Below are 24,966 nucleotides of genomic sequence, written 5' to 3' on the forward strand. Positions count from 1 at the left end.
ACGCTGTCTCTCCTTCCTCAGGTTTGAAGAAGACTACTTTCTGCTGCATACTCTAGTGAATCAGGCATTTTCTGTCTCTCAGCCGACCTGCTAGGTTGGTAGCACCCCAGTGTGACCCTTGTGCCAGCAGCATGGGTGCACCTGGCCGCTTGTTAGAAATGTAGAGTCTCAGGCTCCACCCCAAACATTCTAAATCAGAACCTGCATCTCCCCAAGCTCCCTGAGCTCACCAAGTTCCTGTGCACATTCAAGTTTGAGACGCACTGCTCTAAACTGAAACTTACACATGATAAACATGAGTTAAATGAGTAAGTGAGAGGGAGCCTGTGACCTTGTTCTCATCTTTAAAATGGGAATAATCATCTTTGTTCTTCCCATATGAAGGATGCTGGGAGGACCAGATAAAGTGAAAAGTGAAAGTGGAAGTCGCTCAGTCGTGTCTGACTCTTTGTTACCACATGGACTATATAGTCTGTGCAATTCTCTAGGCCAGAATACTGGAGTGGGTAGCCTTTCCCTTCTCCAGGGGATTTTCCCAACCCATGGATCAAACTCAGGTCTCCCGCATTACAGGTGGATTCTTCACCAGCTGAGCTACACGGGAAGCCCAAGAATACTGGAGCGGGTAGCCTATTCCTTCTCCAGTGGATCTTCCTGACCCAGGAATAGAACCAGAGTCTCCTGAATTGCAGGTGGATTCTTTACCAACTGAGCTATCAGGGAAGCCCCAGATAAAGTAGTCATGTGTAATTGTAAAGTTGTATTATCCAGTCACTCACAAATTCATTCAATAAACATTTGCTGAGCAGCTTTAAGGCGGGTTTGGGATTTCGAATAAACTGTGGAAAATTCTAAAAGAGATGGGAATACCAGACCACCTGACCTGCCTCTTGAGAAACCTGTATGCAGGTCAGGAAGCAACAATTAGAACTGCACATGGAACAACAGACTGGTTCAAAGTAGGAAAAGGAGTACATCAAGGCTGTATACTGTCACCCTGCTTATTTAACTTCTATGCAGAGTACATCATGAGAAACGCTGGGCTGGAAGAAGCACAAGCTGGAATCAAGATTGCCAGGAGAAATATCAATAACCTCAGATATGCAGATGACACCACCCTTATGGCAGAAAGTGAAAAGGAACTAAAAAGCCTCTTGATGAAAGTGAAAGAGGGGAGTGAAAAAGTTGGCTTAAAGCTCAACATTCAGAAAACTAAGATCATGGCATCTGGTCCCATCACTTCATGGCAAATAGATGGGGAAACAGTGGAAACAGTGTCAGACCTTATTTTGGGGGGCTCCAAAATCACTGCAGATGGTGATGACAGCCATGAAATTAAAAGGCGCTTACTCCTTGGAAGGAAAGTTATGACCAACCTAGATAGCATATTCAAAAGCAGAGACTACTTTGCCAACAAAGGTCTGTCTAGTCAAGGTTATGGTTTTTCCTGTGGTCATGTATGGATGTGAGAGTTGGACTGGAAAGAAAGCTGAGCGCCAAAGAATTGATGCTTTTGAACTGTGGTGTTGGAGAAGACTCTTGAGAGTCCCTTGGACTGCAAGGAGATCCAACCAGTCCATTCTAAAGGAGATCAGTCCTGGGTGTTCTTTGGAAGGACTGATGCTAAAGCTGAAACTCCAATACTTTGGCCACCTCATGCGATAAGTTGACTCCTTAGAAAAGACTCTGATGCTGGGAGGGATTGGGGGCAGGAGGAGAAGGGGACGACAGAGGATGAGATGGCTGGATGGCATCACCGACTTGATGGACATGAGTCTGAGTGAACTCCGGGAGTTGGTGACGGACAGGGAGGCCTGGCGTGCTATAATTCATGGGGTTGCAAAGAGTCAGACACGACTGAGCGACTGAACTGAACTGAACTGCGATTTAGAAAATGTGTTTTCTGCTTAGGAATAATTCGAAGTATTCTAAAAGCCTGATTTTTAAAAGAGATAAGTACAATGAAGTGTGGTAAATGTTGCCAAGTAGCTATGCTCAAAATAGAGGATGATGAGGAGGGTACAATCAATTCTCACTGAAGATCAGGGCTCAGTCAGCAGAGCCTTCGCCAAGGTGGTGGCCTTGAGCTTATGTCATGTGGTGTGAACCAGATGGAAGAGGGAGAGGAGGCACTTCTAAGCAGAAGCTTGAGGTTCAAAAGAAGCAGAGGTCAGGGTGGCTGTCAGTGTAACAAGAGCGGCCAGAGTGACAGAGTATTTGCAGATGGCCTTATGACTTGATTGGTAAGTGTGGACAGGAGAGGTCTTGCGGCCCATTTCTTTGCGGGCCCATCGTCTGGTTTATTTCAGTTTCCAGTTCTAGGTGAGGCCGTCAGCCTGAGTTATTGTCCTGTCTATGCTGTCAATTGCCTAAAAGGAAGACAGTAGTTTTTGTGGTGATTTTTCTTTAATTTTTGTTTTTCTTTTTACTCCTCATCTGCTCTAATGATCAAGGTTTATTTCTAGCAGCAAAGTCCTACTTCCTAAGATTTTAATGTAACACTGAGTATCGGGGTTTAGTTAAGGAAGGAAGGCAGGTTTCTAGATTTGCCATTTATTTTCGCGACAGCTGGAAAGACAAATTGGTACCTATGGTAATTGAGAATGGAGACGTCAGCATGTTTAGGAAATAGCCAAAGCCCTCCTGCAGCACCCCTGACCTCTGTTACTACCCTGCTCCTCTGCTGCCACCCTGCTGTGTCCACAGCAGTGGAGGACACAGACTCGGGGCCATGTGGCTCGCAGCCAGTGGGCAGACAAGAGAGGCTCAAACACCACCAAGCCCAGGGAGTAGAAACCCTGCGACACATGGAAGGACCCGGAGTGGGTGTCGGGGACAGCAGGTGGCATGTGCAGAAGCAGGCACGAGGTAGAGTCTGAGTTCTCCTGCAGGTCAGGAGACGTGCAGCTTGACGTGAGGGTCGCGCTCTCACTAGCTTGCATAGGCCATCAGTGTACACGCCCTGGGCCTGACTGCCACTCCCTCGATGGAGAGGGTTGGGAGGGGAAGGGCCCCTGGACCCGGCTCCTGGGCAAGGGAGGAAGCAGCCTGCTGCACTCTCGGGCTCCATTTGCTGATGTCTGAAGCTAGAGGCAAGAGGACTTTGTCTCACTTGTATGGGACAGCGCCCTTAGGTCTTGAGTTACTCTTTAACCAGAGTTGCAAATAAGGGTTATCTGTCTCTGGCAAGGACACCGGGGCAAGCGGCTTTCTGTACCACTGCCCTCGGTGCTAGTGTTTATTCTCATTGGCAAAGGAGTGAGATAGGATCTTCCCTTTTCACTGGTCCCTAAAAGTTCTCCGTTGATGGAGGTGACTGACTTTTTTAAAATACGACTCAAGGGGGTGTGGGTCTTCATGATACACTTGGGAAAGTAGCAGCCAGGGTGGGCTGGATTCAAATTAGGCTCCTCTGCTGATGAACTGTGATGCTTAGGAAGGCACCTCCACCATGTCACACCTCAGTTTCCCCACCAGTACCATGACCAGCCCTCCTCGCTGGGTCATGTGGACTGAAGGACACGGCACAGTGACAGCTGCTATGCTGGCTGGTTTGCTCGGAATCTGAGTGTGACTTTCAGTCCCCAGTGGCCTAGAGATGTATCTGTGGTCAGAAGGCTTTCAGTTCAAGACCATTTCAGTGTCAGAGCTGGGGCCAGCCAAGGAACTCATGTCAACCCTTCATCAGCCGGAAAAGGAAACTGCAGCCAGGAACACCCCGCCCTGCAGGACCCCTGTGGCGGCCACACCTATCCTCAGACCCACACAAACACCACGGCAGAGGGAGCCCCAGGGTCCTCAGGCTTCCTGGTCCCATTGTCGGCACCCAGTCTCCCTCCACCTGAGTTGGCACTTGCTTTCCCAGCTTTAGTTGTCTTGCCTTTTGGACTCGATCCTTGCCAGTTGCTTGCCATAGCCTTGAATTTACTTCAAAGACTCTGATCTCACACCCAGCACATGAATTCTTCTGTCTCTGGGGCACATGCCACTCTTTTCATGGGGGCCGGGAATGCAGTGTGCTTCAGAAGGATGGTCTCCTCTTTTCTGGGTGCTGTGTTGGTTTCTGTGTTTGCATTTCTCTCTTGCTCTCTTTGTTTTTTTTTTTTTTTTTAAGCTGTGGGGTACAGTCTTTAAGAATTTCTTTTGGTGAACAGGCCACATCCCTGCTTCATCAAGCATTAAGAATCCGTAGGAGGAAAAGGTATGTTCTTAAAGTGATATGAAGAAAGCAAGAGGGCTCTCTGCTTCTCCTTCAGAGAGCAGAGGGAAAATCCTGAGCAAGCCCCTGACATCGATGACTGAATCTACCTCTTCTAGATGTCATGAGGTGTCCTGAAACATTCATCTCCCTACTCTGAGCCTTTGTTTTTTTTCTGTGAAGTGGGGGTAATAATGATTCCATTCTTAGCAACTTCATCAGATTCCTCTCTGGATCAGATATGGAAATACTTGGTAAGCTTGGTAAGCCCCATGCCCTTGACTGAGGGTTGCCCTGTTAGTTCTCAGCCTCATTTTGGGCTGAGGTCTGTGGCCCTCTGTTGGGTCAGCTCCCTGTAGAACCCCAACCCCATTTCCAGAGGGGGAGCACAGCAACCATGAGTTCCATCTTCTCCCTCTCCTCAGGCTCTTCTCCCAGAATGTGCCTTGTGCTGATAAGGAAGCTCAAGGGTTACTTTTCTGGGAGTCTCCAGATAGGAGCTCACATAGCAAAGATGCCTAAACTGAGGACTCCGATTGCCAGCACCCTCAGAGTAGCAGTGTTATTGTCCCAGGGACACATGTGGGGCTTCATGGGTGACCCCGTATTCCTGGTAGGCAGGAAAAACGCATCATAAAGGGTAGCCTTTGCTGATTGGATAGTAACCCAGCCACCAGTGGCATTTGCCCAAAGCAATTACATTCATCGTAAACAAGTCAGGAGAACTGTTCACAAACTTCTCTCAGAGGAGCAACATTGGTCTGGAAATATTTACTAACACATCCACTTGGTCATTTGTTCAGATATTTGTGTATTTCTTCAACTATGCCATCTTTATCAAGCACTTACTATATGCTGAGTCCTACATACCCTGTGTCTTGTATTAGTCAAGATAAGTTTACATAATGCTGTGATAACAAACAATCCCCAAATCTCAGTGGTTGGAAGCAACACAAGTTTATTTCTTACTGATGTTACATTCTCAGTACAACTTTTTGGGGAAGGAGATGCTCGTGTTGCCAACCTGATGGGTACTCTACCTTCTTCTGACTCCACAATTTCAGCTTGAGTCCTTAGGGTTCACTGCAGCAGGGGAAGAAGACATGAACTGTGCATCAGCTTCTAAGTGATTCTGTCTGGAAGTAACACGTGCCACTTCTATCCACGTTTCATTGGGCAGAGGTCACCATATTGCCACACCTAACTTCATAGGGAGAGAAGTGTTATCCTTCCCTGGGTCTTAAAGAGAGGAAATATGGTAATAAAATGAATGAAGATGGCAGAATATAAGGATGCGCACTTATCTTTTCCAGCGAGAACTCCAAAATTGCAACTCACTGTTCATTTCTACCACATTGCTAACTCCTACCACAACTGTGGACATCATTATTATTCTGATTATCCATACGATGAAACTGAGGGTAAAAAGGATTAAGGACCTCCTCCACATTTGCACAGCAAGTAAGAAGGAGATGTGGAATTTGAACTTGGGACAATCTGGCTGCAAAGGCTTTGCCAGTTCCTTTCTATCTCTCAGTCATATGCATGAAATGGCTCTGTGACTCGGTAGAAAATGTCAGCCGACTGGCCAAAGAAGGAAGAGTCACGTTCTCTGTAATTTTAGAAGAGGGAGAGGTCACTTCCAGCTGGGGAAATCCAGTAAGCCTTTAATAAGGAGGTGGCTTCTGCCTCCAGGTTTGAAACAATGGGCCGAATTTCGACCTTCAGAAACATTCATTCTTTCTGTGTGTTATATTCACATCTGGCGAATCTTTATAAAATTCATTTAGTTCACACTCTTAGCTTAGTTCACTCTCTTCCTTCACAAGAGGAGTTCCAGAGTGATGGGGGTGGAAGGGAAGTAGTTCTGAACTGGCTTTGAGGAACTTCCCTGGAACAAGCCTTGGGGAGAGATCTGATACAGCAGGTCAATTAAGAACTGAATTTTATTGCAGATTTATTGCAGCTTTCCTTCCTTCTTCCCTCCCTACCCCCCCTTCCTTCTTCCTCCTACCCTCCCTTTCCTTTAGTCCTTAGTGCCTGCTCTCTGCCTGGGCAGGGCTCAGGGCTGGGGCGGGGGTTGGGGGGCTAGGGGGAGCTAACTCTGACAAAGTTTTTGGCCCCCTGGGAGTCTCTGTGTTTAATGATGGGAAGGATAAGTTTGCATGGCTCCAGGGTCCCAGTGTTTGCCTAGAAACTCAAGAAGAAGCCCCGGTGTGGGGCCCAGTGACCCCACTGAGGGGTGTGGGTAACTGGAGTAAAAGAAAATAAGCCAGTGGAACAGAGCAAGAGGAGAAGCTGCAGGGCAGCAGAGGCGGACGTCCCAGGCCGCTGCTGGGAGGCCCTGAGTGAGTCAGGGCCGAGCGCTGCTCCCTGACTGGGGAGGGCAGCTGGGCCCTCAGGCTCACCCAGAGGCCTCTGCTGCACCTGGCCTTGCTCGCAGCTGTGCTCTGGCCCGTGGCCCATGGCAGCAGCTCGCCTTTGTCAGCACAGCCAGAGGAGAGCTCCGCTGCTTCCCTGAGTTTCTCCTGCCTACCACCACCCACTCGGGCAAAGCCAGTTTCAAGGACAGAACTCTGCCTACATCAGGGATGGCTGGGTCAACCACAGAGGAGAGACGCTGGGGGACCTCTTGCACACATACAGAGGCTTGGCTGTACCGAGTTGCCTTCCAAGATTCACGGGCTGCCAGCAAAGTCCTTGAGTTTTCTCCTTGAGAAACTGAAGTTCATTCTTGGGTGCCCTGTAACTGCATCCACATTGCTTCTACCTCCAGGTCTCGTTTCCCACCATCAAAAAGACCTCAGGCCTGGAAGAGTCTCAGGCTCCCTCACTGGTAGCCTGGCCAGTCGTTGCTAAACTGCTAATCTTCACCTGGGAAACTTTTGAAAACACACATTGCCAGGCTCTGCGCCTGGATGCTCTGACTCAGTAGGTCTGGGCCCATCCAGCTGCTATTCTGCGTGTCCCATGCTCAGGGGTCCAGAGAGCACTTCCCCTGCCTGTGCTTGGCAACCAGTCTTTCCTTGTGAATTTATCGTTCTCATTAAGGGAATGGCTCTCCAAACCCGCTGAGAGGACCAACACGATTGTGTTCCCAAATGCCTGAATGCTGCCCGGCCAGGACAGGGTTTCTGCCCTGGCTCAGTTCCCTGTCAACAGGAGAAGGAGCCCTTGCCTGGGGTGGTTGCCTTGGGAAGCGTCCCCTGGGCAGTGTTGAGAGCTGGGCAGCCAGACGACCCTTACCAGGGTCCAGGTCTGCCAGGCTGAGGGGAGGGGCTGTAGAGAAGCACAGCTGAACTCCCACCCAGTTCCCTCCCCCTCCTCATCAACGCACCCCTCAGGCCACTGAAGAGTGGGCTGTCCTCTGGAGGAATCGAGACCCTGGGCATGACTCTAGGGAAGCACTTGAATTTTCATTTCTAAATCCCAAGAAGTGCTTGGCAAAAGGAGAACAGTGATTTTGTTCCATGTGCCCAAGATGTACTCACGTGGGCTCCTGTGTGCTTCTTGTAACAGTCCTGGGAGGAGACAAGACAGGATTACTTCCCCCTCCCCTGCCCTCCCTACTCCCCCAGCAGAGCAAGCCAAGCTCAGGAAGGGCGTGTAGCCATTAAGGCCTACAATGTATGTAAGGTGCCCTTAAATTGTTCCCAAAGAAATTGTGTGTATCTATATCTAAATGCATATAGATACACAGAGAACAGCTGATAAAATAAATGGGGTAAAATGTAGCAATACAGGTGTTACTGTACTACTTCTGTTTTTACACAATTTGGAAATTTTAAATTTGTATTCAAACAAAAGAATTTCTTCATCAGGGGGATGTGATTTATTCAGGGACACAGAAAAAGTTAATAGTGAGACCCTGTCCACAGAAGGCCCACAGGTCACGTCTCATCATCTTTTTATTTATATTTTTCTTAGACTCAAATGCCAGGTCTTGAGTGAAACTTCCTGGGTCTCCTAGACATGACTGTGTACTTTTCCTACCACTCATGACAACAAGAGGACTGAATTATTTTTAATTTAGTGCCTATTTCTCTTGCTGGACTGGAAGCTCCATGAGGGCAGGTCTTGTTTGTGCTTTATCCCTAGGGTCTAGTGCAGTGTCTGGAACAGAGGGGATGCCCAACTAATAATGTTCACTGACAGGATGAGTCAATGGACGCTGGAGTGCCACAGTTGTGCACAGGTGGACACACACGGGCTGGTGCTTTCTGTTCTTAGTTCCATTGCTCTGTGTCATAGGCAGGCTGGAGATGCCAGGATTTAGAAGGCAGCTGGCAGTGTGGCATCCTGCCTCTGGAAATGACATCTGGGAATGAATGACATCCTTTGGGAAGAGAGGAGGCGGCCCCTTCCCAGCCAGTGACTCCCTGCCCTCCCCACCTCTTCCGGAGAAAAAGTGATGCTCTTGCAGCAGGTGGTGAAGGGATCCCAGAGACTGGGGGCTGGGAGATGGGGCAGGGACGCGGTCTGGAAATCGCTGCCTTTCTGGAAACAAAAGAGCCCTTTAAAGTCACTTGATATTATGTTTTCTAGCACTGGGCCTCTGCCAAGCCCATTCTTCCCATTGTGAAGGAGGAGACACCAGAGACCTGTGCTCTCTCCTCCTGACACACAGCATGGGGAGAGGGGACCCGGGCTGTGTGGGGCAGATCCTAGGGGCCCCAGGTGTGCTCATGAACTGTAGAGTTTTGATTTTCATTTTTGATACATGCACATCTTTCAACATACATAAACTGTAAACATTTATGAGCCGAAGTCCTCCTCCCTGCCTTCCAGACATCCAGTGCTTCCCACAAATGTTTTTAGTTCTTATGAATCTTTCTATAGTTAGTCTGCACACAGCAAACCAACTCTGTCTATTTCCTGTAGTGGTGGGATACCATATATATTACATGTTGCCTTTTTCACTTAATAAAATTTTTTGGTGCTTTATCCATCAGTTCAGTTCAATTCAGTCGCTCAATCGTGTCCGACTCTTTGCGACCCTATGGACTGCAGCATGCCAGGCTTCCCTGTCCCTCACCAACTCCCGAAGTTTACTCAAACTCATGTCCATCGAGTCGGTGATGCCATCCAACCATCTCATCCTCATACAAATCCATAAAAGACTATCTTTGGGCTTTTTCTTGCTGTGCTGTGCTTAGTTGCTCAGTCCTGTCCGACTCTGTGACCCCTTGGACTCTGTGACCCCATGGACTGTCCCCCACCAGGCCCTTCTGTCCCTGGGAATTCTCCAGGCAAGAATAGTGGAGTGGATTGCCATGCCCTCCTCCAGGGGATCTTCCCAGCCCAGGAATGCAACCCAGGTCTTCTGCAATGCAGGCTGATTCTTTACTGTCTGAGTCACCAGGGCTTTTTTTTTTTTGGCTTCATAGTACTTGATAGTATCAATGTCCTGGAGAGGATGTCCCCCCACTTCCCTACATATCTAAGGAGCCAAGCTCCAGCCTTCCCCTGCCACGCTGTGAACAAGAATTTCTCTCTCTGTTTCTGGATTGTCCTGAACAATGATATGTAGAGATGGGAGGGCCTTACACCATGCTCTGTAGAATGGTGACCACTAACTTCATATGGCTTTTGAGCCCTTGACATATGGCTAGCTGAGTTGAGATGTGCTGTAAATGTCAAACACTCACTGGATCTTGAAGACAATCTAAAAATGTAAAATATCCTATGAATTGTTTTTTTTATGTGTTACAAATTGAGGCTATAATTTTTGAATATATTGGTTAAATATTAAAATAAAATAAATTTCACTTGTAAAAAAATTTTTTAAGTGTGGTTACTAGATTTTTTAAATTACATATGTGACTCACATTCAATGGTCAGCATATTTCTCTAGGACTAGGCTTCCTTGGAGGCTTGGAGCCTCAGGAAGGAGCTGGGGATGGGAAGGAACTAATAGAACAGGAGTAGAGAAAGCAAAGGAATGGAAACAGATGGGCAGCAGTCTGTTGGAAGTTCCCAGGCTAAGGGTCAGGAGGACTGGGTCCCTGCCCATCTCGGTGACTTTACGGGAGACCCCAGGACTGGCCTCCTCCCTACTGGGTCTAGGTTTTCTCTTGTGTGCAGGATGATGACTAGGATTGCAGAGAGCTGCCTCCAGGTGGGCAGGAATTCCTCTCTACTTTGTTCTCTGCTATCTCCACAGCTAGAATGGTGCCTGGCACAGTCCTGGTGCATGCTGGGTGGCTGAATGAAAGTCGGAGGTGAAATATATCGAAAATTTGACTCTTCCTTTCTAGATTAAGTGCTCAACTCATCAAAATATTAGAAGTTGGAGGCCTCTAGAGATCATAGGATGCCTCAGACTTTGAAGCCAAGACTTAGAGGGCATGAACGACAGAGATGGGCCCACCTCCAATTTCTTCACTCCTACAACCAAAGAACTATCCAAGAAAAAAAATAATGCTGTTACGAATTAGCCTCTGCAATGGCTTCCCAGGTTAGGCAGTGGTAAAAAAGTCTACCAACCAATGACGGAGACACAAAAGATGTGAATTTCATCCCTGGGTCGAAAGATCCGCTGGAGGAGGAAATGGCAACCCACTCTGATGTTCTTTGCCCGGAGAATCCCATGGGCAGAGGAGCCCGGCAGGCTACAGTCCATGGGGTCACCAAGAGTCAGACACAACTGAGAGACTGGGCAAGCACTTGGTAATATCTACTGCCCATATAGCCTGACTGTGGCACCCCTCCTCCTTACCCGCCACCTGTGTTCAGGGTATGAGAATACGTTTCCTGCTTCTGTTAGGCAGAAGGCCTGAGGAAGAATGGGATCAAGAGCATCCCACTCAGAATCAAGGGCTCAGCGTTTTCCAAGGCCTTTCACTCAGAAGGGCCTGAATCCACAGGCAGAGGCCCTGTCATATCCCCAGGCTTCCAGCCCTAGGCCACTGGCCCAGAGAAGCTGGAAGCCAGCCCTAGGCCGTGGGGAGCCAGCCGGCTGCCATCAACAGCGAGAGAGGGCGGCCTCTAAATCAGTCCTGCTAGGGTGGGAGGGCCGGGCGGGGCATGGAGGGGATTTTCCTAGATTATATTGAGAGAATGACAATGGGGAGGGAAAGGAGCCGAGTTCCCACAGAGTGTCCGGTCACTCCTGTGGGGGGCTGTGGGAGCCGGGCCCGGCTGCCTTTTTCTCTCTGGGCAGCAGCACACACAGTTTTTAATAATTAAGTAACTTTAATTGTCCTGGGAAAGCAGAGCTCGCCTTGGGGCACGCCGCACAAACTCATAATTAATGTTACCAAGAGAGATTAGCAAAGGAGAACTGAGAAATGATTCACTTTTTAAAAAGCGCCTCACTGTTAAGCCTTATTATCCTAAGTTTAGAACCTCATTTATCTGCTAGGAGGAAGAAAAAAAAAAAAAAAGACCCAAGACCCAGAATGAATGCATGTGAAATTAAAACTCCATGCCTTTGTAATCTGGTTTAAAAACATCAGATGGGAAAATGTTGCTATTTCTTGATTCCATTCTGGTGACCGAAGGAAAATTTTAAGACAGAAGACTATAATTAATACATAATAATGCATTAATAAGAACTCAGGCTTTTTACTGCTGCCTATGTTGCTTAGAAATTATTTCACCTAAGGATTTTTTTGGAATGACTTTTACTCTCTGACTTTCTTTGAGAGACATACCAAATTCTGTGTAATTTTCAATGACCATTCTCATGAAATGATATTAGTGGAGTCTCTGTGATGTTAGTGTTTAGTACACACTGGATGAATTAATGAACGAACAAGCACACTGATGCAAGACGGGAGGACCCCAAAGAGGAAATGGGGAAATACGGCAGCAGTGATACCGTGGGGTGGGAAGGAGAGGGAGACAGAAGCCTCGAAAGTCAGAAGTGGGCGTGAGAGTGAGAACAAGGCTGAAGAGAAGCCAGAACCCCGTGTGGCCCTTGTGTGTAGTTAGTAATCCACAGATAGTACATGATCAACGGCCCGGAACTAGTGAGGGTGTCTCCTCGATCGGTCATCGTGTCTTCACGGCACTGCCCTGCCTTCTTCCTCCACTCAGACAACAAGTCTCCTAGATGATGCGTCCCATCCTTTCCAAGCATCATCTTGGGATTTTCTTCCAATTTAGTCGATGAACACTGACTGCCTACTAGGATCCAGGCACCCTTTTACTCAGACTAAAAGGCACCCGTTTACTCAAACAGCTGGTGTGCAGTCAGGGACTTCGGCTTAACCTACCCTACACATAGGGTTCCCTTCTCCTGTCTGCGCCTCCGAGTCCTCACAGTCCAGTGCAGACTTCCCTGAAGCTCTCTGGAGAGTGGACAGGAGACGGAGACATGACAAAAGGGGTTCCTGAAGCCCCTTTTCCTAGAAACTGCGGAGGAGTTTGTGTCTGGCTTCTGCTCAGCCTCAATTCTATCCTGGGGGGTGCTGTTCTCACCACATACCCACCAGTCAGGGCTCAGACGGCCAGCCCCTCATCCCTCCCCAGAAAGCACAAGCAGGGACTGCCCCATGCGGCCACCTACGAGGCTGCTCAGGGCATTCCCGAGACTCTGCTGTCCCCTGGACATCAGTTACCCCCAGCCCAACACCCCCAGGCAGCTGAGGGAGGAAATAATGAGGTGGTAGCTGATTCAGCTCAAGGTGCTATTCTTCTCAAAGTCTCTCCATGTGGTCAGACAGCATACCAAGAATGAAAGCTTTCAAGACATGAAGGGACAAAGCCGTTTGCTTCCTGGTAATGTCCGTCTGTGACCACAGGCAAATTGTGTCTGGGCTTTTTTTGCCTGAGAAGAGAGAGTGGAAAGGGCACTGAGGAGGCTCCCCAGGAGCTTTTCCTGAGCAGATAGAAGCTGGAGCACTGAGTGCTGAGGTGGCAGAGGCTGGGAAAAGCCCTCAGACCTGTGAGAAGCTGTTGACAGTAATCCAAGTATTTCATTTTGGTTCTTAAGTATTGTGATCTATGTTCCTGGTCTTTTCTAGGAGGTGATGCTCTATATAAAATTATTTTTGGAGCTTAGGAAAAAGCACACACATTTTTGTTCATTTACTCCTGTTCCAATCATCAACTATTATTTATTTAGCTTGTGTTTGCTGAGAACCTGTTATATGTTATAGATAATCAGGATCCCTGACATCAAGTCTTGGGTGAAGTGTGATTTTTAGATTTTAAGTAGTTTGTACAGGCCCATGTTAAACAACCCAAGTTGTAAGAAAAAAAAAAAAAAAAAAAGCCCTTTCCCTCTTATTTTTGTTACTCTGTCCCCTGATCCTCTCCTAGACACAGACATTGTCAGTTTCTTGTGCATCCTTCATAGATAGTCCACGCATACGCTTATATATATAGTGTGTGCGAGTTTGCCTTCTTTCACAACGGTAGTATATCATGGACAGTTTCTACATCTTGTTTCTTTGCTTATAAAACTGTATCAGAGAGATAGCTCCATATCAGATCACAGGGAGCCGTGCCAATCTTTCTAAACGGTGGGTTAGCATTTTATTTAACCTAAATTTCGTTTTTTAAAACTACTTGCCTACTGATGGATATTTGGGTGGTTTTCATTATTTTGCCTTTCACATGTTTTCTAAACATACAAGTCTTAACTTTTATCTTGAAGTAATTAATCTTAGAGTAATCTTGGAATACAGTGGAAGTTGCTGGGGGACAGAGAATTGAGAGAAAAGAGTGCTCTCTGAAGTCTGTATTAATTAGCTATTGGGGGCTTCCCTGGTGGCTAAGACGATAAAGAATTCGCCTATAATGCAGGAGACCTGGGTTCGATCCCTGGGTTGGGAAGATCCTCTGGAGAAGGGAATGGCGACCCACTTCAGTATTCTTGCCTGGAGAATCCCATGGACAGAGAACCCTGGTGGGCTACAGTATATGGGGTCGCAAAGAGTCGGATACGATGAGTGACTAGCACAGCTTTGGGGCAAGTGCTATTGCCTCCCTGGGTCTCAGATTCACCGTCTATCAAATGGGACAATGGGCTCTAGCTAGCATCTAGCATCCCTCCCAGCCTGTCTCCCCAAACTCCAGAAACAACCAAGTGACCCACAGAGGATCGGCTGGCTGGGGCCGTGGGTAGGCTCCAAGGGGCCCAGTGACCTGGCGAGCCTCTCCCGTCGCTGATCTCAGAGACACAATATTGAACTCGGGCAAGTTGGGCCTTGCTCTCCCAGGGACCCAGGGTGATTCAGGGCCTGTAGCGTGGCTTCTCCATCAGTAAATGAGCTGCAAGACACCTTTCTTGGCAATGGGCTTAACGAGGGCTCAGGGAATGTTTGATTACTCATCTGTTTTGCAACGGCAGCAAACTCCCGGCGAGAAGAGGAGGCAGCTAGCGTGGCTTCCTTCCTGAATTAATGACTTAAGCGTTATGAATGACTAATCAGTTCAGCAAGGAGCGCAACTGGGTGGTCGAGTTGGGGCTGCGGGCGGCAGCCAGGCAGCTGGTGCAGACAGTGCCGGGAGGGCTTTAACCTCTCTCACCCTCTGCTTGGATGCCTTAGGGTCTCCATGCTGTTCTCTTAGGGGCACAGAAGTGGGGTCAGATGTCCTACCCAGACACACACCAGTTTCCACTGTTCCCTACAGCCTGTTTACCTGGGACATCAGCGCTGTCAGCTGATTGCAAACTCCTCCTCCAGCCTCCGCTTAGGTCCTTCTGAGGGAAATCTACATGCTACCAGAGAAATCCAGGAGTGAAAACCCAAAATACACAATTTTGTAGGACATACCTTTGTTGTTGTTTAGTCACTCAGTCATGACTGACTCTTTTTTGACCCCATGGACTGTAGCCCGCCAAGCAACTCTGTCCTTGAGATTTCCCAGGCAAGAATACTGGACTAGAGTGGGTTGCCATTTCCTGCTCCAGGGAATCTTCCTGATCCAGGGTTCAAGCCCATGTCTCCTGCATTGGCAGGTGGATTCTTTACCACTGATCCACCAGGGAAGCCCAGGATATACCTACTGTGTACCTAAGAAGGAATTCTGATATGTATCAGAATTTTTCTGGGAGAAAACATAAAGGTGGTGGAATTGTTCTTTGGGCCACACTTTTGTTACAAGAACCATGAAAGGAGGGCCTCTTTCCTGGATAGTTTTCTTACCCCTCTTATTTCATGCTGCTTATTGTGTGTTTTAGACTCGGACCACTCCTTGGACTGCAAGGAGATCAAACCAGTCAACCGTAAAGGAAATCAGTACTCAGCATTCATTGAAAGGACTGATGCTGAAGCTGAAACTCCAATAGTTTGGCCACCTGATGCGAAGAACCGATTCATTGGAAAAGACCCTGATGCTGGGAAAGATTGAGGGCAGGAGAAGAAGGGGGTGACAGAGGATGAGATGATTGGATGGCATCATAGACATGAGTTTGAGCAAGTTCTGGGAGTTGATGAAGGACAGGGAAGCCTGGCGTGCTGCAGTCCATAGGGTTGCAAAGAGTCGGACACGACTGAGCAACTGAACTGAACTGAACTGATTGTAAATTTGAGGATTAATGGGGGCTGGAGAGAATATTTCTCCTTTAAGGAAAGGTCTCCAGCTTCACAGTGCTTCCTATTCCACCTCCCTTCTTTCTTCAAGCTTCCCTTGTCAGGCTGGTCCTGGCCCAGCCCTCTGCTCTCCAGCAGTGATTAGGCAACTGCCTTTTGTGGTGGCCCGAGGGCCTGCCTGGACTGTGGCTGCACCGTGCGAGTCACCCGTTGGGGTTGGGGAGGAGAGCATAGGGTCTGACCTCACCGGGTCCCAGTCCCAGAAGTCCTGCACAAGCTCCTTCCATCAGGGCATGGGTCCTGAGAGGCCTCCCTCCACTTCTCCCAGGCCAGAGGGAGCTCTGCCCACTAGCCCCTAACTCCTTAGACAAGAGGAGTCCTTTCCTGCTGACTCCTTCCTTTTGGCTTCATTCTGAAACTGCTCTGATTGACACAGAAGACTTGTGTCCTCAGTCTGTGCATTATAGACTCAGGCCACAGGAAGTGTCTGAGAGCCTATGGTAGGGGTCATCTGTCTCCAGCAGCGTGCACTAGGCCCTGTCTCTGGGATTTGTCTTGGAATGCTTCCACCAGCCTTTCCATGGTTGACCAATTCGTGGTAGGGGTGTTCTCTAAATTTCCCCTTCTTCCTACCATATCTCCTTTCCAGGCCTTTGTGGTCCAACAGGTCCCTTGAGGTTGAAGAGAATCACCATTTAACACAGGGTTCTGCCCAACATAGATGCTCAGTTGTTGAGTGATGCTTCTTATCCTGGCTCAGTTTAGTTCAGTCACTCAGATGTGTCCGACTCTGCGACCCCATGGACTGCAGCACGCCAGGCCTCCCTGTCCATCACCAGCTTCCAGAGTTTACTCAAATTCATGTCCATTGAGTCAGTGATACCATCCAACCATTTCATCCTCGGTTGTATTCTTCTCCTCCCGCCTTCAATCTTTCTCAGCATCAGGGTCTTTTCAAATGAGTCGGTTCTTCTCATCAGGTAGCCAAAGTATTGGAGTTTCAACTTCAACATCAGTCCTTCCAAAGAATATTCAGGACTGATTTCCTTTAGAATTGACTGGTTGGATCTCCTTGCAGTCCAAGGGACTCTCAAAAGTCTTCTCCAACACCACAGTTCAAAAACATCAATTCTTCAGTGCTCAGCTTTCTTTATAGTTCAGCTCTCACATCTATACATGACTACTGGAAAAACCATAGCTTTTACTAGATGGACCTTTGTTGGTAATGTCTCTGCTTTTTAATATGTTGTCTAGGTTGGTCATAGCTTTTTTTTCCAAGGAGCAAGCGTCTTTTAATTTCATGGCTGCTGTCACCATCTGCAGTGAATTTGGAGCCCCCAAAAATAAAGTCTCTCACTGTTTCCGTTGTTTCCCCATCTATTTGCCATGAACTGATGGGACTGGATGTCATGATACTAGCTTTCTGAATGTTGATTTTTAAACCAACTTTTTCACTCTCCTCTTTCACTTTCATCAACAGGCTCTTTAGCTGTTTGATTTCTGCCATTAGAGTGCTGTCATCTGCATATCTGAGGTTATTGATGTTTCTCCCAGAAATCTTGATTCCAGGTTGTACTTCATCCAGCCTGGCATTTTGCACAATGCACTCTGCATATAAGTTAAATAAGCAGGGTGACAATATACAGCCTTGATGTACTCCTTTCCCTATTTGGAACCAGTCTGTTGTTCCATGTCCAATTCTAACTGTTGCTTCTTGACTTGCATACAGATTTCTCAGGAGACAGATCAGGTGGTCTGGTATTTCCAACTCTTTCAGAATTTTCCAGTTTGTGGTGATCCACACAGTCAAAGGCTTTGGCATAGTCAATAAAGCAGAAGTAGATATTTTTCTGGAATTCCCTTGCTTTTTCGATGATCCAACAGATGTTGGCAATTTGATCTCTGGTTCCTCTGTCTTTTCTAAATCCAGCTTGAACATCTGGAAGTTCACCATTCATGTACTGTTGAAGCCTGACTTGGAGAATTTTGAGCATTACTTTGCTAGCATGTGAGATGAGTGCAATTGTGTGGTAGTTTGAGCATTCTTTGGCATTGCCTTTGTTTGGGATTGCAATGAAAATTGACCTATTCCAGTCCTGTGGCCACTGCTGAGTTTTCCAAATTTGCCAGCATATTGAGTGCAGCAGTTTAACAGCATCATCTTTCAGGATTGGAAATAGCTCAACTGAAATTCCATCACCTCCACTAGCTTTGTTCATAGTGATGCTTCCTAAGGACCACTTGACTTCAAATTCCAGGATGTCTGGCTCTAGGTGAGTGATCATGCCATCGTGGTTATCTGGGTCATGAAGATCTTTTTTGTATAATTCTTCTGTGTATTCTTGCCACCTATTCTTAATATCTTTTGGTTCTGTTAGGTCCATACCATTTCTGTCCTTTATTGTGCTCATCTTTGCATGAAATGTTCCCTTGGTATCTGTAATTTTCTCGAGGAGATCTCTAGTCTTTCCCATTCTACTGTTTTCTTTTGTCTCTTTGCATTGATTTTCCTGGGCAATGCTACACTTCCTTTGCCATTAAAATCTTAAAATTGGCTTGTGTTACATCTCCCTGGACCAACTGCTCAGTCCCCAATTACTTTCTTTCTTTCCCTTTTAAACATTTTTTTTGAAGTATAGTTGATTCCCAGGTAACGAAGTGGTAAAGAATCCACCTGACAATGCAAGCAAAGCAGGAAATGCACTTTCGACCCCTAGGTCAGGAAGATCCCCTGGAGGAGGGCATGGCAACCCACTCCAGTATTCTTGACTGAGGAATCCCATGGACAGAGGAGCTTGGCAGTACAGTCTGCTGCTGCTAAGTCACTTCAGTCGTGTCCGACTCTGTGCGACCCCGTAGGCAGCAGCCTACCAGGCTCCTCCGTCCTTGGGATTCTCCAGGCAAGAACGCTGGAGTGAGTTGCCGTTTCCTTCTCCAATGCATGAAAGTGAAACGTGAAAGTGAAGTCGCTCAGTCATGTCCGACTCTTTTCGACCCCATGGACTGCAGCCTACCAGGCTCCTGCGTCCATAGGAGTTTCCAGGCAAGAGTACTGGAGTGGGCAGTACAGTCTGTGGGGCCACAAAGAGTTAGACATGACTGAGCCACTGAACACACACACACAGTTGATTTAGTGTTAGTTGTGTTAGTTTCAGATGTACAGCAAAGTGAGTCATATATATATATATATATATGTTCAGATTCTTTTCTCATATAGGTTATTACAGAATTTTGAGTAGAATTCCCTGCGCTATACAGTGGGTCCTTCCCTATCACTCTCTTAAGCACAACTCCATCTTCCTTGGCACAACAGTAGCAAAGTCCATCACATCCAAGGGACCTTGTTACTTTTAAGTTCATCAGCTTCCCAACATGGCAGAGAGGAGCTGGCCTTTGTGGAAATCATCAGATAACATCTTTAATAATTTTAGGATGAGTCACCCTGCTTGGCTTTCTTCTAGGAATCCCTCCACAAATTCACTTTATATGCTCAGAGTAGGCCAGGGGCAACCTCTTCAAGAGGGAGACACATCCCTGAGTATGTCCCAAGTATGAAATGAGATTTATCTTTTTTCTCTCCATCTCAGAGCCTTTTACCATCTGAGTGGCCTAAGTCCCCGTGTAAGACTCTTCTGAGAGTGCTCCTGCCCCTCCCGCCTCTGCTAGCACCTCTGTGTCTAGATCTTGGGTTTCACCCTTTCTCCCAGCTCTGGTCCCCAGCCTGGCCCATTGGCAGACAGGAGTGCAGCCTCAGCTCTTCAGTGAAGAGATGATACCTAGGAATGAAATATACACCAACATGTATATTTCCTGAGACTACAGACTACACATAGCCCACATTAAGACCTACAAGTTATTTGACCAAGGAGATTCTTTTTTTTCTCTTTCCTGTTCACCACCCCATCCCCTTCCTTTCAGTTGCTTTTCACACCAAGACACTAAAATCACAGAGTATGGGCAGTATTTTTCTCTTTAGAAATCCTTTTTCAGGCAACTATGTCAAGAATGTTTTCATACTTTAGGTTGGATAGGAAGGGAGGGGAAAAAAAGGCTTAATCCCCCCAGATGGGTCTTTCTCTGAAAACAGACATGCAAATGTTGGGCTTGTCAAACCCTAAAATATTTTCTTTCTTCCTAAGAATTATGGCATATTGCCCGCTGAGCCTGGGAGATCTGACGAGTGAAGGAGGAAGCCCCGGCGGTGGAGGAAGCAGAATGTGGGAAAGGGCGGGAGGCAGAGGCACGCGCCAGATAAGCGGGGGCTCTGGGGACAACCGCCCTGTGCCTTGTGGATCAGGCCATGCCGCCTCAGCCCCTCAGGCTGATGAGGTTGGAGGTCGCTTTCCAGGAACTGGAAGCGGGGATACGGGGAAAAATCAGATGGATCATGCTCCTGCGAATGTGCACTGACAGCTCACACTTACTCCACTGATGAGGGGCTAGCCCGAGTCACCTGGGCATCCCAGCCAGCCAGCTGAAGCTCACACCTGCCAACGTGAATGTAACAATAGAGACTTAGTGAGGGTAGTCACTTGAGGCTTCTAGCAAGGAACCTCTCTAGATTCTCCTTCACCAAGTGACCTGGAGCGGGGAGGGAGAGATTTAGCAAATGCTTCCTGCGGGCTACTGAATAATTGCAAAGCACTTCACAAAGCCTTGCTGCCTCTAGGTGATGAGTTCACAGCTCTGTGGGAGAGAGAGACAAGAAAACATTCTTGCTAAAGGAAGGCAGCCTAAGCTTAATGCAAAAAGAGAGGTGCACCCCCACCCGCACCCAAATATGGTTAAAACATCTATATCAGCTGAGAAAATGGCTGTACGATATATGACTGCAGCTCTAGAGAAGAGCCATTCTAGTATTTTAGGTTTTGGTTTCCCACTCCCCAAACCTTTGCCTGATGAAAGTATGGGTAGGAGGTGGCCTCCTATGCATGCCTGACTGAGGCTGCAGAAAAGACCGTGGAATTGGCTGCTGCCTGACTTACCTCTCTGGGTTACTGTTTTGAGGATCAAATGAGGTCATGGTTATGATAATATTTTGCATATTATACATCAGTAAATAACCGATGGTAAATAACCAAAGAGCAGTATTATTCCCTTAAGACTTACAGCCCTGAAAAACCTTAATGACGTCTTCAATTTATTGAACATCTACTATGTTCCAGGCACTCTCTAGGGACTAGGGACTTAACACATGTTATAGCCAACTAGAATGTAAGTTTGGTGAGGGTCAGGATTTGGCTTTGTTCCTCTTTAGTCCAGGACCTAGAAGATTGGTAGTCACATATCTATTGAAGTAATTCTTCAATAGATATTTCATAGAGATTGAAAAGGGAATCTCTAATGCTGACAGCCCCCCAGAAGTTAGCCCAGCTCCACACACAAGGATATGGAGGCTTGGAAATGTTGAGTGGCCTGCTTTGGGTCCAACTGCTAGCTCACTACTAACTTGGGACCGGAGCTCAAATCATCTGTCTCTCAGTCCAGGCCCTTTCCTTGAAGCCCAGACCTGCCTGGAGCCCCTGGATTATCTGTCTCCCGGCTTTACTGGACTTAGGTGTCCTTGTCAAAGTAGGTTGCTGTACCAGGAATAAGTGGGATTCCAGGGACAGCTTCAGTGACAGGCAGGTTCTTCCCTCCTGGTTCTAAGGACCAGGCAGAAAGTCTTACCCAGTTAACTTCATAAATGCCCCAAGCTCTTCTTTTGAAAAAGAAGTGGAACAGTATCTATGGTAGGCAGAAAAATGGTCCCCCAAAGAGATCAAAGATCTTTAGAACCTTTTGTTGTTTCGTGTCAAAGAGGAATTAAGGTTACAGATGGAAATAAGGTTGCTAACCAGCTGACCTTGAGATGTGGAAATTGTTATGACTTGTCCTGGCAGGCCCACTGTAATCACCAGGATCCTTATAATGTGGAAGAGGGAGGCAGGAGAGTCAGTCTCAGAAAGATGGGATGTGAAGAAGGCTTGCCTTACCATTACTGACTTCAAAGGTGGACAAGGGGGCCACAAACCAAAAAATGCAAGTACCTTCTAGAAGCTGGAAGAAGTAAGAAAAGAGATTAGCTACATTAGAGTTTCTAGAAAGGAAAACCCCTTGATTTTTAGCCTTGTCAGGCCCATTTTGGATTTCTGAGCTCCAGTCTGCCAGATAATACATTTTTGGTGATTCATTACAGCAGAGACAGGAAACTAATATAGCATCTTAACAAAGAGCAGGCCTCAAGTGGGTTTAGCCTTTGCCTTGGACTCCAGGGAGAGACATGATAGAAGTAGACACAACCCTCCCAGGCTTTCCAGAGACCCCCCTCTCCTCCTGCCCCTCTTACCACAGCTATGGCATAGCACCCAAGTATGCACAAACTTTCACTAGCTTCTTGGAGGTGCTCCAGCTGTTTCTCAGCCTGGACCACCTCATGTATCTCTCACTTCCTGTTTTGGGATTTCCACTGTGTGGCCTGGGCACTAACCACTGTGTACCCTGGAACTGCATGGGACCACCTTTGACTGATAACACAGAGGAACCTACAGGTAAATGAGTCTTCCTATCGACTCTCAGGTGAACAGTTCTAGGATGCTTTTCACAAAGCTCTGTAAGTGTTTTCAAGGAACAGAGCACCCAGTTCCCTGATGAAAACTCCCTCAGTCATGCGTCCTTGTATTGGCTCTCCTCTCTTCCCTGTTTCCCTCAAAACTGGACCTTACTTCTGCCTCTCACTCCCACCCGGATCATTACCCATGTGAATACCTGTATGGAAACCTCTGTTTCCAGCTCTGCTTTTGGAGGAAATAAGACACTATGCCTGAACAGACCAGCTGCTTCTCTCATATTTACTCAAGAGTGTATGATCTGCCAGGTCTCCGGGAGCTGTGGGGAGTTCATGCAGGCAAGAGTGATGAGTGGCAGCAGCCCTGGGACTTGCAGAGAGCCACACAGATGGGGTCATGCCTGTCCTGGGGTCTTGGCTGAGGTCGCTTCCCGTCTAGAGAGGAATAAGGTCTGGAGGAGGAGTTGCCAGGCCCTTGGGAACATCAAGGGTCCTGCTCATTGAATCATCCAAGTCCCCTGACTCTGGTAGGGCTTCCCTTAGAGCATATTCACTGTGCCTGTCATTTAGAACAGATGGTTTTCTGATGAATTTAATTACATCATTAGCAACCAGGCTACACAAATGAGTGATTTGAGAGCGACTGGGAAGCTGGGAGCCTCCTAGCTGGGCAGCTGTTCCCAGGACTGGCTGAGCATGCCTTTGCAGTGGGCTCCTTCCCATCCCCCACCCCAGGCTGCCCTAGTCACGCCCATAGAATGAGCTGCCCTCTCTCATCCCCAGGCTTTCCCACCAGCCCTTCCTAGAACAGATGGAAATGAGTCTCTTGGGTGTCTCCAGCTGATGTGGATTTCACAGCGGGCGGAAGGAAGTGAGGGGGAGCAGATAAGCCACCCCTTCCCACGGCCACTTGGGAGGCCACACTGGTTGTTCAGCTGTCCACCCTCACTCCTTGTGAAAGGCGTGGGGCTTGACACTGGGAGCTCCATTCCAGTGGAGGTGAGCCTAGAAGCTAGGAATATAAACTACCCCAGTTGCTTAGGGTTTTTAACCTGAGCTCCAAGGAGTTAGGTTGGGGGTTAGGGACCCCTTACCATCACTGCTTCTGCCAGAGTGGAGTTTCTTTCCAGCCTCATAAAAGGCTACTCTATTTGCTAGTTCCTTAAGTTTCCCTCTCCCTCCCCTCACTTCCTATCTTGTCTTGGTCATCCCAATCTTCTTTATGCACAAACTCATCCATCTCATCCCCCAGACCTGGCTCAAATGCCACTTCATCCAGGAAGCTCTCCTCTTCTGTCTCACCTCCCTCCAGTTTTAGGGGTAATCTAGCCCTCTTGTTTCTGAAGTCTCCAAGGGCTCCATTTTCATCACTAAAATTACACCAATCACTTTATGCCTGCAAAAATCACTTCTGTACTTGGTTCATTTCTCCCACTGGACTGAGTTTTCTTCAGAGCATGGAATGGCTCTTTCTTGGCTCCATAGTTTCCATGGGAGATGCTGGGTAAAATGTCTTTTTTACTTTGGTTGGTTTTGTTTTTATTTTTAATGAGTCCATATAAAAAATGCATATCAAAACTGCTTTTCCTAAAGACCCTATCTTAGTTTGATCTGGCTGATACAATAGACCCGGTGGCTTACCTGATAAATATTTATTTCTCACAGTTCTGAAGACCGAGAATTCCAAGGTCAAAGTGCTAGCTGATTTGTGTCTGGTAAGAACCCTCTTCCTGGCTTATAGGCTGCTTCATTCTTGCTGTATGAAGACACAAATCCTATCATGAGTGCCTTACTCTTATGACCTCATCTAAACCTAATCACCTCCAATGCCATACTTCCAAATATCCACCATATTGAAGTTACAGCATCACCATATGAATTCTGGGGAACATAAACATTTCATCCATAACCTATCTTACAATAACCTATAAATTCAATATAGAGAATTCCATTCAAAACAATCCCCTTTTGAGTATCTGCTGTGATAGGACTGGGCTGCGAGTTGGAGGGAGGATTTGATGGGGAGACCTAGTCACTGCTCTCTGGCAGCTCATAGTCCAATGGAGTTCCTACTGCACAGTCTGACAACCATGCATCATTGTCAGTGCTAGGATGGTTGGGGCTGTGGAGGTGGGCCAGAGCATGTCAGGGGTCACAGGAGGGAGAAGAGGCATCCTGGTGAGGGTATGCTATTGCAGTTGTCTCTGTGTGGACTCCATCACCAACTCTGGTCAAGCCCTAATGGACTTTGAAAATACAGTCCCGGTACACACCAAGTAAGAGTACTTTGCAAATACAGTCCCAGGTACACACCAAGTTAAGAAGCCTCTTCCTCCTTTCAGTTGGTGTTTATTGTCTTACTCAGGTCTTTCAAGGCTTTACCAGTCCTCACATAGTTGACATTTTGCAGTATTTTGGGATGATGGAGATGGATATAGAGTTATGCCATCCAACATGGTAGCTACCAGACACAGATGGCTATTTAAATGTGTTCAATTAATGCAATAAAATGTAAACAGTTTATCAGTTGCATTACCCACACTTCAAGTGCTCCATAGCCACATGTGGCTAGTTGCTACCATATTTGGTAGCACAGATGATATTCTATCATCAAAACTCTATCAGATGTTCTGTTGAATAGCCCTCATACAGAAAGTTGCTTTTCAGTCACTAGCTTTAGTATTTTATTTATTTTTAATTGGAGTATGGAGTATAGTTGCTTTACAATGTTGTAT

This window comes from Bos mutus, chromosome 1 (genome assembly GCF_027580195.1).
Source record: "Bos mutus isolate GX-2022 chromosome 1, NWIPB_WYAK_1.1, whole genome shotgun sequence".
NCBI classification, from domain to species: domain Eukaryota; kingdom Metazoa; phylum Chordata; class Mammalia; order Artiodactyla; family Bovidae; genus Bos; species Bos mutus.